This window comes from Euphorbia lathyris, chromosome 4 (genome assembly GCF_963576675.1).
Source record: "Euphorbia lathyris chromosome 4, ddEupLath1.1, whole genome shotgun sequence".
Taxonomy (NCBI): domain Eukaryota; kingdom Viridiplantae; phylum Streptophyta; class Magnoliopsida; order Malpighiales; family Euphorbiaceae; genus Euphorbia; species Euphorbia lathyris.
The window spans coordinates 12,420,502-12,436,082 of record NC_088913.1 but is presented as its reverse complement, the minus strand read 5'-3'; the positions used below and the strand labels follow the sequence as shown (position 1 = coordinate 12,436,082).

Genomic DNA, 15,581 nt, shown 5'->3' with positions numbered 1-15,581 from the left:
AAAAAAATAAAAAGCAAATTACAATTTTACCCAATCATCTTCTTACTCTCTATCTCGATATGTTTCAACTTTATTCCTCCTGAGCTTTCTTCTCCTGCAACAATGGGGGCAAGCTCTTAAATGTGAAAAATTTACACAGGGGTATTATTTATTTACAGGTTTCATTGGGGGCAAGTGCCCCCCATTGCCCCACTGTAGATCTGCCCCTGTATACCATTAGAGGGACGGATTCAAAATTAACAAATCTAAATTAGTGTTAATCTGTCTTTCACTTATATTTTCCATTCTCATGTTCCTATTAAATTAAACATTTGTGAAAAACTTCATATTGTTGAAATGTACTTTTATATATTGAATTGGGAGTTGTATTTTTTTTTTTTTTTGTGTATCTCTGTTGCTATATAACACCTTTTGGTTCTATTTTCTATTAAAAGAAAGAGCCATCAAAAGAGAAGGAATGTGAAAATTAATTAAATGAATTATTAGAAAATATTGCAATTAGAAATGGTTACGAAAGTCGGAAATGAAGGAAATTAAGAAACAATAAAATGAAGGCAAAAAAGAACCTAAAAAATGAGAGCATAAAACAAAATAAATTGAGGAAGAAGAAAATTGAGAGAAAAAAGAATAAAAACAGATATTGTTTATGTTTATGGAAGAACAAGAAGAAAAGAATATATTAAAGAAGAAGAAAATCCAAAGGAAAAGTGAAATGTGAATATATATATATATATGGAAGAGTTCTTAATGGGGAGTCTCCATCCATGGAGACTAATATATTTTGATTAAGTGACCTCCTATAGCAGGTTACCAATAGGTTATCAGGTTACTTAAAGGTATATTTTTCTCTCCATGATAAATCATTTTCTTTTTTTTCAAAAAGGTTTCTCTCTCTGTAATAATTGATTCACATTTTTCAAAAATACTTTTTTTTTGAAAGATTTTTCAAAAATACTTAATCTTTCCATAATAAATTGATTCACATTATCCCATTTCTTTATCAAATTTAATTAAATAAAAAATAAATAAAAAACCACGTAAATTTAATTAAATAAAAAATAAAAAACAACTCACCACGTTTGTAATTTAACTGCCTCATATAACCATTAAAAAAACTGCCTCATATAACATAAGAAAAAATAAAAAGACAACTAGCCATGATTGTATGATATGGTATATTTATTTTTATTTTTTGAAAAGAATATGGTATATTTATATTATAATAATATAGTATATTTATTCGTTGTAAAAAATATAGTATATTTATTCATATATTAATTTATTTTATGAATAATTTTATAATTAATTTTTTTTCGGTTAACATATAATGAATGGTTTTCATATTTCATTTTTTTTATTAAATTTAATTTTTTTTTTATTTTGTTGAATTTTGATTTTGATTCCAATTCCGAAATTTGAACCAAACACTCTTAAAAGTAATTGGATTCCGATTCCGGAATTAAACCAAACAAAATAAATAAATAGTCATTCTGATTCTCATTCCGTAACATTCCGATTCTGATTCCAATTCCGATTCCGAAGTTTGAACCAAACGCCCCCTAATAGTAATAAAATATAGATTAATTAACAAAGAGAAAATAGTATTGGAAATAAAATATACAAGCATCAATTAGGTACGATCTCTTTTTACAACATTTTCAATACTAATTAGTTATTTAACTCTTTAAAATAATATCTATCCTTTTTAAAATAATTGTCACATTTAACAATTCATACATATTAAAGAAATAATTGATTTGCATTAAATTTAGGAAACATAGACTAATTATCTATATTATTTACAATTCTCATTTTTTGTACCACTCATTAAATTAATCCACTTTTCATACATTAAAAACTTAAAAGTGCAATTAATATTAAGCTCATTAATATATAAGAAAAAGTTGTCTTAAAAACTAAACATGACAAATAATATGAAATAAAAAAATTAAATCAAATGTGACAATTATTTTGAAATGGAGGGAGTATAAAATATTAGGTAACACAAATTTATCTAGTCAAGAAACTAAGAATTTATAAATTGAGTTTACAATTCTAAGGATTTATTTTAAGCTTATATTTATTACGTTACATTAGGGATTGCAAGCTCAATGATTGTTTTTAAATAAAAGAAAGCTTAAAGAAATAAAAAAAAATCTAAGAATTTACAAATTGAGCCTACAATCTTAAGAATTTATAAATTGAGCTTACAATGCTAAAGAATTATAAATTAAGCTTATATTAATATCACGTTAAGTTACATTATGTTAGGTAACGTTAAGTTACTTTATGCCAGGTTACGTTACGTTACGTTAACTTACGTTACATTACGTTACGTTACGTCACGTCACGTTACGTTACGTTACGTTATCTTACGTTACATTACGTTACGTTACGTCACGTCACGTCACGTCACGTCACGTTACGTTACGTTACGACGCGTCACGTCACGTCACGTTACGTTACGTTACGTCACGTCACGTCACGTCACGCCATATTAAGTTATGTTACGTTACATTAATCTAAGTTACATTATGTTATATTACTTTACATTAGGTTAAGTTACGTTAGAGATTGTAAGCTCAATGATTGTTTATAAATAAATGAAAGCTTAACGAAATAAAAAATCCTAAGGATTTATAAATTACGCTTACAATCCTAAGGATCTATAAATTGAACTTATATTTATTAAATTGTGTTACTTTACGTTACGTTAGGGATTATAAGCTCAATAATTGTTTATAAATAATAGAAAGCTTAAAGAAATATAAAAACCCTAAGGATTTATAAATTGAGCTTACAACCCTAAGGATTTATAAATTGAGTTTATATTTATTACTTTACGTTATGTTAGGTTACGTTACATTAGGGATTGTAAGGTTACGTAACGTTAAGTTACGTTATGTTACATTACGTTATGTTAAGTTACATGACGTTAAGTTATGTTACGTTATGTTACGTCAAGTTATGGTATGGTACTTTACGTTACATTATGTTATGTCACGTTATGATACGTTAGGTTACGTCACGTTAAGATACGTTACGTTACGTTATATTACGTTAGGTTATATTATGTTACGTTATGTTAAGTTATGTTTCTCTAATTTACGTTACGTCACGTTAATTTACGTTACGTTACGTCACGTTAATTTACGTTACGCCACGTTAAGTTCAGTAATGTTTCAGTTTAGTAATGTTTCAGTTCAGTAATGTTTCAGTTTAGTAATGTTTCAGTTCTGTGATGTTTCAGTTCAGTAATATTTCAATTCAGTGATGTTTGAGTTTAGTAATGTTTCAGTTTAGTAATATTCCAGTTCAGTGATGTTTAAGTTTAGTAATGTATCCGTTCAATGATGTTTTTGTTGAGTGATGTTTCAGTTCAGTAATGTTTCAGTTGAGTGATGTTTCAGTTCAGTAATGTTTCAGTTTAGTAATGATTCAGTTCAGTAATATTTCCATTCAATAATGTCTTAGTTGAGTGATGTTTTAATTCAGTGATGTTTTAGTTCAGTGATGTTCCAGTTCAGTGATGTTTCAGTTCAGTGATATTTCAGTTCAGTGATGTTTCAGTTCAGTAATGATTCAGTTCAGTAATATTTCAATTCAATAATGTCCCAGTTGAGTGATGTTTCGGTTCAATGATATTCAATTTAGTAATATTTCATTTTAGTCACATTTCGGTTCGGTAATGTTTCAGTTTAGTAATATTTTAGTTCAATGGTGTTTCAGTTCAGTGGTGTTTCAGTTCAGTAATGTTTTAGTTTAGTAATATTCCAGTTAAGTGATGTTTTAGTTCAGTAATGTTTCAGTTTAGTAATATTACAGTTCAGTAATGTTTCAGTTGAGTGATATTCCAGTTCAGTAATGTTTCAGCTGAGTGATATTTAAGTTCAGTAATGTTTTAGTTTATTAACATTTCAGTTCAGCAATGTTTGAGTTCAGTAATGTTTCAGCTCAGTGATGTTTCAGGTTCGTGATGTTTCAGTTCAGTAATGTTTCAATTTAGTAACGTTTCAGTTGAGTGATGTTTGAGTTCAGTTATGTTTGAGTTCGGTAATATTTCAGTTCAGTAATATTTCAGTTTAGTAATGTTTCAATTCATTAATGTTTCAGTTTAGTAATCTTTTAGTTCAGTAATGTTTCAGTTCAGTGATGTTTCAGTTCAGTAATATTTCAGTTCATTAATGTTTCATATTTCAGTTCAGTGATGTTTGAGTTCAATAATATTTCAGTTTAGTAATGTTTCAGTTCAGTAATATTTCAGTTTAGTAATGTTTCAATTTAGTAATATTTCAGATCAGTAATATTTTAGTTCAGTTATGTTTCAATTCAGTAATATGTCAGTTTAGTAATGTTTCACTTTAGTGATGTTTCAGTTCAACCATATTTTAGTTGAGTAATGTTTCTTTTTATTAATGTTTCAGTTTAGTATTATTTTAGTTGAATAATGTTCGAGTTTAGTAATATTTCAATTCCGTAATATTTCAGTTCGGTGATGTTTTAGTTCAGTGATGTTTCGATTGAGTGATATTCAATTTATTAATATTTCAGCTCGGAGATATTTCATTTCAGTAATGTTTCAGTTTAGTAATATTTCAGTTTAGTGATGTTTCAGTTCAGTAATGTTTCAGTTCAGTAATATTTCAGTTCAATAATTTTTCAGTTGAGTGATGTTTCAGTTTAGTAATGTTTTAGTGCAATAATATTTCAGTTGAGTAATGTTTTAGTTCAGTAATATTCCAGTTGAGTGATGTTTCAGTTCAGTAATATTTCAATTTAGTAATGTTTCAATTTAGTAATGTTTCAGTTCATTGATGTTTCAATTCAGTAATATTTTAGTTCAGTGATATTTCAATTCAATGATATTCTGGTTCAGTGATATTGAGTTTAGTAATAATTCAGTTCAATGATGTTTCAATTCAGTAATGTTTCAGTTTAATAATATTTCAGTTCAGTGATGTTTCAATTCAGTAATGTTTCAGTCGAGTGATGTTTCAGTTTAGTAATGTTTCAGTTGAGTGATGTTTCAGTTCAGTAATGTTTCATTTCAGTAATGTTTCAGTTGAGTGATGTTTTAGTTCAATAATGTTTCAGTTCAGTAATGTTTCAGTTCAGTACAATCTCTAACGTAGTGTAAGGTAACATTATGTAACGTTACGTTATGTTATGTTACGTTATGTTACATTACGTTACGTTACGTTACGTTACGTTACGTTACGTTACGTTACGTTACGTTACGTTACGTTACGTTACGTTACGTTACGTTACGTTACGTTACGTTACGTTACGTTACGTTACGTTACGTTACGTTACGTTACGTTACTAAAGTTTCAGTTGAGTGATGTTTTACTTCAGTGATGTTTTAGTTCAGTGATGTTCCAGTTCAGTGATATTTCAGTTCAGTGATGTTTTGGTTCGGTGATGTTTTTGTTCAATAATGATTTAGTTCAGTAATATTTCAATTCAATAATGTCTCAGTTGAGTGATGTTTCGGTTCAGTGATATTCAATTTAGTAATATTTCATTTTAGTGACATTTCGGTTCAGTAATGTTTCAGTTTAGTAATATTTTAGTTCAGTGGTGTTTCAGTTCAGCGGTGTTTCAGTTCAGTAATGTTTTAGTTTAGTAATATTCCAGTTAAGTGATGTTTTAGTTCAATAATGTTTTAGTTTAGTAATATTACAGTTCAGTAATATTTCAGTTGAGTGATATTCCAGTTCAGTAATGTTTCAGCTGAGTGATGTTTCAGTTCAGTAATGTTTTAGTTTAGTAACATTTCAGTTCAACAATGTTTGAGTTCAGTAATGTTTCAGTTCAGTGATGTTTTAGTTTCGTGATGTTTCAGTTCAGTAATATTTGAGTTTAGTAATATTTCAGTTTAGTGATGTTCCAGTTCAGTTCAGTAATATTTCAGTTCATTAATGTTTCAGTTGAATGATGTTTTAGTTTAGTGATGTTTCAGTTCAGTAATATTTCAGTCAGTAATGTTTCAGTTTAGTAATGTTTCAGTTCAGTAATGTTTCAGTTTAGTAATCTTTCAGTTCAGTAATGTTTCAGTTCAATGATTTTTCAGTTCAGTAATATTTCAGTTCATTAATGTTTCAGTTTATTAATATTTCAGTTTAGTGATGTTTTAGTTCAGTAATGTTTTAGTTCAGTAATGTTTCAGTTCAGTGATGTTTCAGTTCAATAATGTTTCAGTTTAGTAATGTTTCAGATTAGTAATGTTTCAGTTCAGTAATGTTTCAGTTGAGTGATGTTTGAGTTCAGTTATGTTTGAAGTCACTAGTATTTCAGTTCAGTAATATTTGAGTTTAGTAATGTTTTAGTTTAGTAATCGTAGAGTTCAATAATGTTTCAGTTCAGTGATGTTTCAGTTCAGTAATATTTCAGTTCAGTGATGTTTCAGTTCAGTGATATTTTAGTTCAGTAATATTTCAGTTCAGTGATGTTTTAGTTCAGTAATATTTCAGTTTAGTAATGTTTCAGTTCAGTTATGTTTCAGTTCAGTAATGTTTCAATTTAGTAATCTTTTAGTTCAGTAATGTTTCAATTCAGTGATGTTTTAGTTCAGTAATATTTCAATTCAGTGATATTTTAGTTCAGTGATGTTTCAGTTTAGTGATGTTTCAATTCAGTAATATTTCAGTTAAGTGATGTTTTAGTTCAGTAATATTTCAGTTCAGTAATCTTTTAGTTTAGTAATGTTTCAATTCAGTAATGTTTCAGTCCAATAATGTTTTAGTTCAGTAATGTTTCAGTTAAGTAAGGTTTCAGTTTAGTAATATTTCAGTTAAGTGATGTTTAAGTTTAGTGATGTTTTAGTTCAGTGATGTTTCGGTTCAGTGATGTTTTGGTACATTGATATTCAGTTTAGTAATATTTCAGTTCAGTGGTATTTCAGTTTAGTAATATTTCAGTTCAATGATGTTTCAGTTCAGTGATGTTTCAGTTCAGTAATATTTCAGTTCAATGATGTTTTAGTTCAGTAATATTTTAGTTCAGTAATGTTTCAGTTCAGTAATATTTTAGTTAAGTGATGTTTTAGTTTAGTAATGTTTCAGTTTAGTAATATTTTAGTTCAGTAGTAATATTTTAGTTCAGTAATGTTTCAGTTGAGTGATATTTCAGTTAAGTAATGTTTCAATTGAGTGATGTTTCAGTTCAGTAATATTTTAGTTTAGTAACGTTTTAGTTCAGTAATGTTTGAGTTCAGTAATGTTTCAACTCAGTGATATTTCAGTTTCGTGATGTTTCAGTTCAGTAATATTTCAGTTCAGTTTTATTTTAGTTCAGTAATGTTCAGTTCAGTGATGTTTCAGTTCAGTAATATTTCAGTTCAATGATGTTTTAGTTCAGTGATGTTTCAGTTGAGTGATGTTTCAATTCAAAACATTCAGTTCAGTGATGTTTCAGTTCAGTAATATTTCAGTTCAGTGATGTTTGAGTTCCGTAAAGTTTTCTGTTCAGTGATATTTATGTTACGTTACATTACGTTTGTGTGAGGATATAAATCAATTGCATGAAGGGAGTAGTATTTAATACGACATCTAAATGGATGACACTAGACATTTATTATTGTCATTAGTGTGACATTAGAATATATTAATTATAGAGATTGTAAGTGTAATTATTGTTTATAAATAAATGAATGCTTAAAGAAATAAAAAAATTTAAGGATTTATAAATAGATCTTGGAATCATAAGGATTTACAAATTGAGATTACAATCCTAGAAATTTATAAATTGAGCTTACAATTCTAAGATAATAAATAGGGAGACAACACCATTAATTAGAACATCATTAATGTTGTATTTGGTTATCATAAATAATAGTGTACATTCTCAATATCAAGGTTTTAGTGTTCCCAATGAATAATCATTTATTAAGATTTAATGCATATAACATTGATTAGATGGATACAAAATTACTTAAAAGAAGACGTCATCTTATGTAAAATAAAAACATCCGGAAATTTTTTTATTTCTTGGAAGTTGGTTATATCTTGAAGAAAGAGAAAACGTTTTTCAAAGCACAATATTCCAAGTTACAACTGACATGTCATCAGGTAAAACCTATTTTAATATTAAATCACAACTTAAATTATGGACCATTAGATCTTGATCCAATGGATATTAATCACTCACTACCCATGGAGATAATTTAGTGCTCACCATTGAAAACAACCCCATATATATATATATATATATATATATATATATATATATATATATTATTACTATAGAGAGGCATAGTTTCTAAAGGTGGGACTTGAAAAGTATATAACAAATAATGTTTGAGAGGTTATTCCTATTTATAACTGGCCCAAGTTGGGACCGAATTTTTTTTATAACAAAAAAGATGTTATTCCTATATAGAGGTTTTATGTATATCTTTTATTTATTCTTTTTTCGGTCTTGGCAAGAATAGAAAATGTTTATCCTGTCCGTAGATCTATAGATCTGCGTTGTTGCAAAAACAGAAAGGACTTAGATCCGAATGGCCGCAAGAGTCTAAATGATTAAGCATGGATTGCAGAGGTTTTTCAACGGAATTCAACGTACGAGAAGGATATGATTTCTTTGTTTGTTTTATTTGTACCTTTTATAGGTTTTATTGCTCTTTGTAGCCTTATTACTGCTCTTTGTAGTCTTATTATTGCTCTTTTTGTATGTTTTCTTCCCTTTGTAGATGTAGCCTGTACGGGTGGGAGGTTTTATTCCTCTTCATTCTCGTGATGTATTTGTATTGTTTTTTTTTAATAAAAGAATCAATTTATTGCTGTGCCAAATCGGCCAAAAGAATATCGAAAAGAAAAGGAGGTGGACATGCCCACTCTCCACGAACAGACTCTGACACAATCGCCCTTCCTAGGCTATGGGCTGCTGCATTTGCTGAACGTTTCATAAAAGAGACTGAAATTGAATCGAGCTCTTGTAATAACTGACTACAAATTAAAAGAATATCTGAGAGATAAGAGTTGTGTGACATTGGAACCTGAATTGCATTTACAACGGAGAGGCAGTCTGTGCGAATACAAATGTTCCGAAGATTGTGTAATTTGATCCAGGAAAGCACTTCCTTAATAGCCATCGCCTCAGCGATGATCGGTTCAAACAGTCCTTCTAATGCTCCATGATATGCGTAAGTGCATCTCCCTTCCGAGTCCCTTAGGATAAACCCCATTGAACTGTATCCTGCCTCCTGAAAGGTTCCAGAATTGACATTAGATGCCATGAACCCTGCAGCAGGTCGAATCCACCTTGACGGGGCTGCTGGTTTAAACCCTTTCCTCCGCTGATCTGTTTCCTGAGCCGTAGCCCACTCTCGAAGCTCATTTCTGATTCGCCTCGCAATAACGGGAGGATTGCTCGATTTATTCTTCCATATTACTTCGTTTCTGTGTTTCCACAAACCCCAAAGTCCCGTTGCCACCTCAAGAGCTGCTGCTGTATTGTTACTCATTAAGAGTTCTTTGAGCCATTATAAGAAATCCCCCGGTATTGTCATCCTGGTATCCCCGAAGAGTTGTTGCCATACCCCTCGAGCACAACAGCACTCCATGGCCAAGTGCTGTTCCGTTTCATCATTTAAACCATATACCGGACAAACATTTGGGTGGCTACTGTATCTTTTAGCCAGATTATTCATCGTTGGCAGGTTCAGAGAGACCATCCGCCAAATGAAATTTCTAATTTTTGGAGCAACATTCAACGCCCAGATACAGTTCCAAAACCGCTGGTCATCAGAGTTCACCTCAGAACATAATCCTATACTGGCCTTATAACCACTTCGAACCGTGTAATTACCTCTCGGCTCGGGACCCCATTGCCATCCATCTTCCATTATATGCTGACGCCGAGGAATAGCGGAGATAAGGCGTTGATCACGAATATTAAATATTGATTGAATCAGATTCTTATTCCAGGAACTATCAATTCTCAACAGATCCCGCACTGTGCCTGTAGGGAGGCTGAAATCAATAGGGCTGGTCGGCTTTGGATTGACAGGATCCTGCAGCCAAGGACTATCCCAAATTGCAATCGAGCTTCCACTTCCAACCTTGTTTCGTAGACCTTGGTTTAACAAATCACGTCCAGTCAGCAAGCTTCGCCATACAAAAGATGGATTGTGACCAAGTGACGCATCAAGGAAAGTGAGATGGGGGGAAATAACATGCTTTTAGAACTTTAGACATCAATGAGTTGGGCTCCTGGATTATTCTCCATCCTTGCTTAGCTAGTAAGGCTAAGTTAAATTGCTTAATGTCTCTGAACCCCATTTCACCCTTGTTCTTTAGTCTACATAGCCGACTCCATTGTTGCCAATGAATTTCGGAATTGCTCTCTCCTGACGATCGCCGCCAGAACCGGTTTAGCATTCGGTTGACATCCTCGCAGAATTGGTTCGTCATTTTGAACACGCTCATGATGAATGTTGGTATTGATTGCAGCACCGCCTTGATCAATATTTCTTTCCCGGCTCGAGAGAGGAATCTTTCCTTCCAGTTGTTTATATGATTCCAAATTCTTTCTTTGATATGCCCAAAAGCTTGTGCCTTGCTTCGTCCTACTGTAATTGGAGCTCCCAGGTATAAACCCATATCTGTTATTATTTCAACCCCCAAGAGCGTGGATATTGATTGCTTAACCGGTGCATCTGAACCTTTACGGAACATGATTGAGGATTTCTGATAATTTATCTTTTGCCCCGATGCCTCTTCATACTTCTTCAGACAACTGAGAATTGTTTCGGCTTCTTGCTGTTTTGCTTTGAAGAAAAGGAGGCAATCATCCGCAAAAAACAAATGAGATACCCGCGGAGCTGTATGGGCTACAGAGCAACCATGAAGAAGCCCCGCCTCCTCTTTGGATTGTAAAAGAGCCGACAAACCCTCCGCACATATCAGGAATAAAAAAGGGGATAGAGGGTCCCCCTGTCGAAGCCCTCTGGACGGGTGAATAATGCTGCTAGTATTACCATTGTGAAGGATTTTGTATGAGACTGAACTGACACACATCATCATCCATTCCACCCATTGGTTCTAGAAGCCCATTCTCTAAAGCATACTTCTTAGAAACTCCCACTCAACCCTATCGTAGGCTTTGCTCATGTCAAGTTTAAGGGCGGCTTGCTTCGATCCGTTAGCTAATTTCAATTTATGGAGACATTCAAAGGCTACGATGATGTTGTCAGATATTGCTCTGCTGGACAGAAAAGCACTCTGATTAGACGAAATAACTCTAGGGTGAACTCTTTTGAACCGATTCGCCAACATTTTTGATAAAATTTTGAACACGACGTTGCAAAGAGCTATGGGGCGAAGTTCAGTTACTCGTGTTACCTCCTGTTTCTTCGAAATTAACACGATGAGAGTTTCATTCAGCTTAGCCGGGATGCTCGAGGAGTTTAGACAGGCCATACAAGTAGTCACCACGTCAGTTCCAATGATGCTCCAAAAATTCTGAAAGAAAGCCGGGTTCATCCCGTCTGGGTGGAGGCTTTTGTCAGGGTGCATTGAGAAGCATGCCTGTCTGACCTCTTCTGCTGAGAAATTACGTGCCAGGTAAGCATTATCGCTGTTTGATACTCGTGATTTTACTGCCTCAAGGATCGCTTGCGAAACACTACCTCTGCTTGTGAAGATGTCGTTAAAATAATCAGTTAATAGCTCTTCGAGGCCTGAACCCCAACTGCACTTCTCGCCATTCTCGTTTTCAAGCTCAGTAATAGAGTTATTTCTCCTCCTTGCTGAAGCATATTCGTGGAAGTACCGGGTGTTATGATCGCCCTCTCGGAGCCAAAATAATTTGGCCCGTTGCTTCCAAAATTCTTCCTGTTGGGACAACACCTCATTGTAATCATTTGTTGCTTTATGAAATAACTCAATCCCAGCTCTGTCAGTTCGGTTCTTAAGTATTTCAATCAGCCTCCGCTGTTCGGCAATCTTCCTTGTGAAATTACCTTGACAAGACTTGCTCCGTTGTTGAAGTTCTACTGCGCATTCAGCAATTTTTAGTTCGATAGAAGCCCCAGCCATTCGGTTCCAAGTCTGTTCCACTACCGTACTGCACTGATCATCTCGGATCCACACATTTTCAAACCTGAATCTTCTTAGCTGTGCAATTCTGATCCAAATTTTCATATCAAGGCGTAAAGCCGTATGGTCTGAACAAGAGGTGCTCAGATTTACGAGCTTTGAACTAGGGAAAACCTCCTTCCACTTGACATTTACTAGAGCTCTGTCCAACCGTTCCCGGATCCACCTTTGAGTGCCTCTCCCCGTTTCCCAAGTGTATGGATAACCTGACATATCCAAACTAGACAGCCCACATTCCTCCACCGTCGATCGGAAGCCTTCTAATAGGTTATTCGGGTACCTATTCCCCCCAATTTTCTCTGATTGGATAAGTAGGTCGTTAAAGTCTCCTAGGCAACACCACGGGAAAGGAACTGAGTGTGCAAGTGATTTCAGGAGATTCCATGATTCTATTCTCTTACTTCTCTCCGGGAAACCAAAAAATCCTGTAAGTCTCCATACCAGGTTTCTACTCGTCTTGATCACCGCATCAATAAAGTTATCAGAGGACTCCTTTATTGTAACCGAACTAGATTTCTTCCATAAAAGGGCCAATCCCCCTCCTTGTCCTCTACTATCAACTGCAAACCATTCCTCGAAACCAAGCTTACTACATAAATTCCTTATACGCTCTTTAGCCACCTTCGTTTCTATAAGGAAGAGAAACGAGGGTTTGTGGACACGTATCAGGTCCCGAAGGACATTAACTGTCCGTGAATTGCCCAGTCCACGGCAGTTCCAGCTGATGACACTCATGATCCCTGACGGGCCTGATTCTCAGGTCTCGTCTCCTTTCCGCTTTCAAACTGTACGGTGCAGTTGACGTTATCTGTCATGATATTTATATTCACTCTCTTTCTTTTTGGATCTATGATGACCCCTTCCTTAGTGAAATTAGCCGGATACTGGTATGGTATAGACGCTCCTTCCGGAACGCCGTATAGTTTACGGCTTGACCAAGAACCCCCGTCTGATTCACCTGTGTCTACCTCAATATCGCTATACACATCTTCGAATTCATCCGATGGTTTCCGAATCCACGCCTTACCAATCTGAGAACTAGGTTTCCTCAAAGGGGCTCTTAAATTGCTGCTAAATCTCCTCTCCACTGTAATCTCTGGATTATCAAATCGGGTACTGCAAAACTTGTCAATATGGCCTATAATCCCACAATAGAAGCAAAATTGGGGAAGACGTTCGTATTTGTAAGTGACCCAGAACTTCTGCCCCCCTCTTCGCTGCAGATACTGTCCAGTTTTCAGACTCCTACGGGTATCTACAGTTGCCTTAATCCTCAAGAAACTTCTTCACAGCCCTGTGAAATTCTTCGGGTCAGATTCGATGAAGGATCCCAGGTCGTTACCTAGTGCTTTGCACGCAACTTCAGTTTGGAAATCAATGGGAAGATCAAATACTTGGACCCATATGATTAGATTGTGGAGCTCTACTTGGGAAGCTTGATCAGAAGTTTTAAGCTGTTGCACCACCATTACGTTCTGATTAAACGTCCAAGAGCCGTCGTTCAGAACCCTAGCCATATCTAACTCATGATAGAATTGAAATAGATACCTGCCTCCTATTTCTGTCTCAGTGGCTGTCACTCCTTTCACTGGCCGCCAAATTGCTGCGAGGGTCGTCTGCATTGGAATCGAAGTGGATGGTGCGAGCTGCTAAAAATTGGCAGATGACAAAGAAGTATTGTTGCATGATTTCTGGCTGTAACAGTTCGTCCTCCAGGATTAGCCCTGCCTCATCATTATCGGTGATGTTCAGATTGCCGTAGTTTGCTGTTATGTCCATGGTTTGGGTCGGATTGGGGATTACTGCGAGAGAGGAGTGGATTATGGGCGATGGATTGAGAAGCACAAGTTTTATTGATTCTGATATTTAGTGTCGAAAGAAATCGAGTTAGGGTTTAAGAGCATCTCATACGAGAAGACGAAATAAACTCCATGAGGAGAAACTGCATCATGTGCCTTTAATATCCCATATTGTATTTGTATTGTTAAATTAACGAAATGATATGGCTTTTTATAAAAAAAAAAAAGGGATCATTTTATTATTAAAAATTGTTTTTTTAACCAAAAAAATCAATAAAATATGAAAAAAGAAAAGAAAACTAACTATTTTAATTATAAAATTTAAATGAAAGCTAACCGTTGTGTTTAATTTTCTCATATTACAGATACCATGATTTATAAATGGGCTTGGTATTTTATAGTTGGGCTACATACATTGAATAAAAGCCCAACACTTTAACCAGTTATTGCGTCGCCACTGCAACAAAACCCTACTCACTGTCCTATAAATAAAATAGCCCCTCACTGCTTTTTCTTCATTCCAGCCGCAACTCTCTTTTTCCTTCATCGTCTTTGTAAATTCGGTTTCAATTTTCTTTCTGTTTTGCGATTTTAATTATTTACTTACAGAAGAGAAGATCGCAGTGATGACTCAGGAAATTCAAGCTCAACAGACCGGAATGCAGGCTCCTCTTTTTATAGAGAAGTTTGCGTGTCGATATTCCCGCTGACCTGAGCGATCTTCTCTTTCTCTTTCGTTTAATTTTACGCTTTTGATTGATTTTGTTTTTCGGAATATTTGGATTTGGGGGAAATTGAGGTTGCGATGAGGATTAACAGCTCCCTCTTCTGATTTAAGTTGAGGAAATCCGCTGGCAGAATCGAACCTATAAAATTTTAGCCACCACTGAGTAATCTCCTTCCCCATTTTCAAATTCCAATCCATTTTATGGTTTCGTTCATTTGATTTTGATTCAAATTGAATAATTACATTAGTTTCCTTGATTGCGATCCATTTTATAGTTTCGTTCATTAGATTTTGATTCGAATTGAATAATTAGATTAGTTTCCTTGATTCCGATCCATTTTATAGTTTCTTTCATTAGATTTTGATTCGAAATGAATAATTAGATTAGTTTCCTTGATCCAGAAAGAAGCTATTTGATTCCACCAATACTGTTGTTTCAAAATATCATTCTATATAACTTAAATTCCTAAAATACTTTTTTTTATCTTGAAAATATTAAAATTATATATCAAAATTATTATGTTATATTAAATATATTTTTTCTGTCTTCCTTTATAACTGAGATATTTGTTTGTCACCTTCATTATCTCTGTTTTTCCACCCTCGGTTTTATTGAAAAGAAAATCACAAAAATAATTAACTACAATTTTTAAAAATGATGAAAAATTATAATGGTTAATTGGTCTTTTCAATATTAGAAAATAAAAAATACTGAATTTATTCAAAATCAGCTTTGAAATTTAGCAAGCTATTGAAATAAATCAGAATCAATTTCTCAATTCGGTTGTCGTAATATCAAATTCTCATGGTCATGGTCACTGTTTGTAAAAAGATTAAAGTTATAAAACAAACACAAAAAAAATATATATTTTAAAAAGAGAGTAGAATAGTGAATTATTTCTTGAAAGTAGAAGTATTAGACAAATCAATCATTGGTTGGGTTTCCTCTTTGAC

The 15,581-nt window shown here is 33.5% G+C and overlaps 2 non-coding genes across 2 annotated transcripts; both read left to right on the top strand.

Moving 5' to 3' along the window:
* The first annotated feature begins 14,516 nt into the window (after positions 1-14,516).
* On the top strand, positions 14,517-14,621 carry LOC136228348 (small nucleolar RNA Z107/R87). The gene has a single exon (XR_010688673.1). It is a non-coding gene; the product is annotated as a small nucleolar RNA Z107/R87 (small nucleolar RNA).
* Positions 14,622-14,695: 74 nt separating this feature from the next.
* Positions 14,696-14,794, top strand: LOC136228327 (small nucleolar RNA R30/Z108). Its single transcript, XR_010688653.1, has one exon. It is a non-coding gene; the product is annotated as a small nucleolar RNA R30/Z108 (small nucleolar RNA).
* The last annotated feature ends 787 nt before the right edge of the window (positions 14,795-15,581 follow it).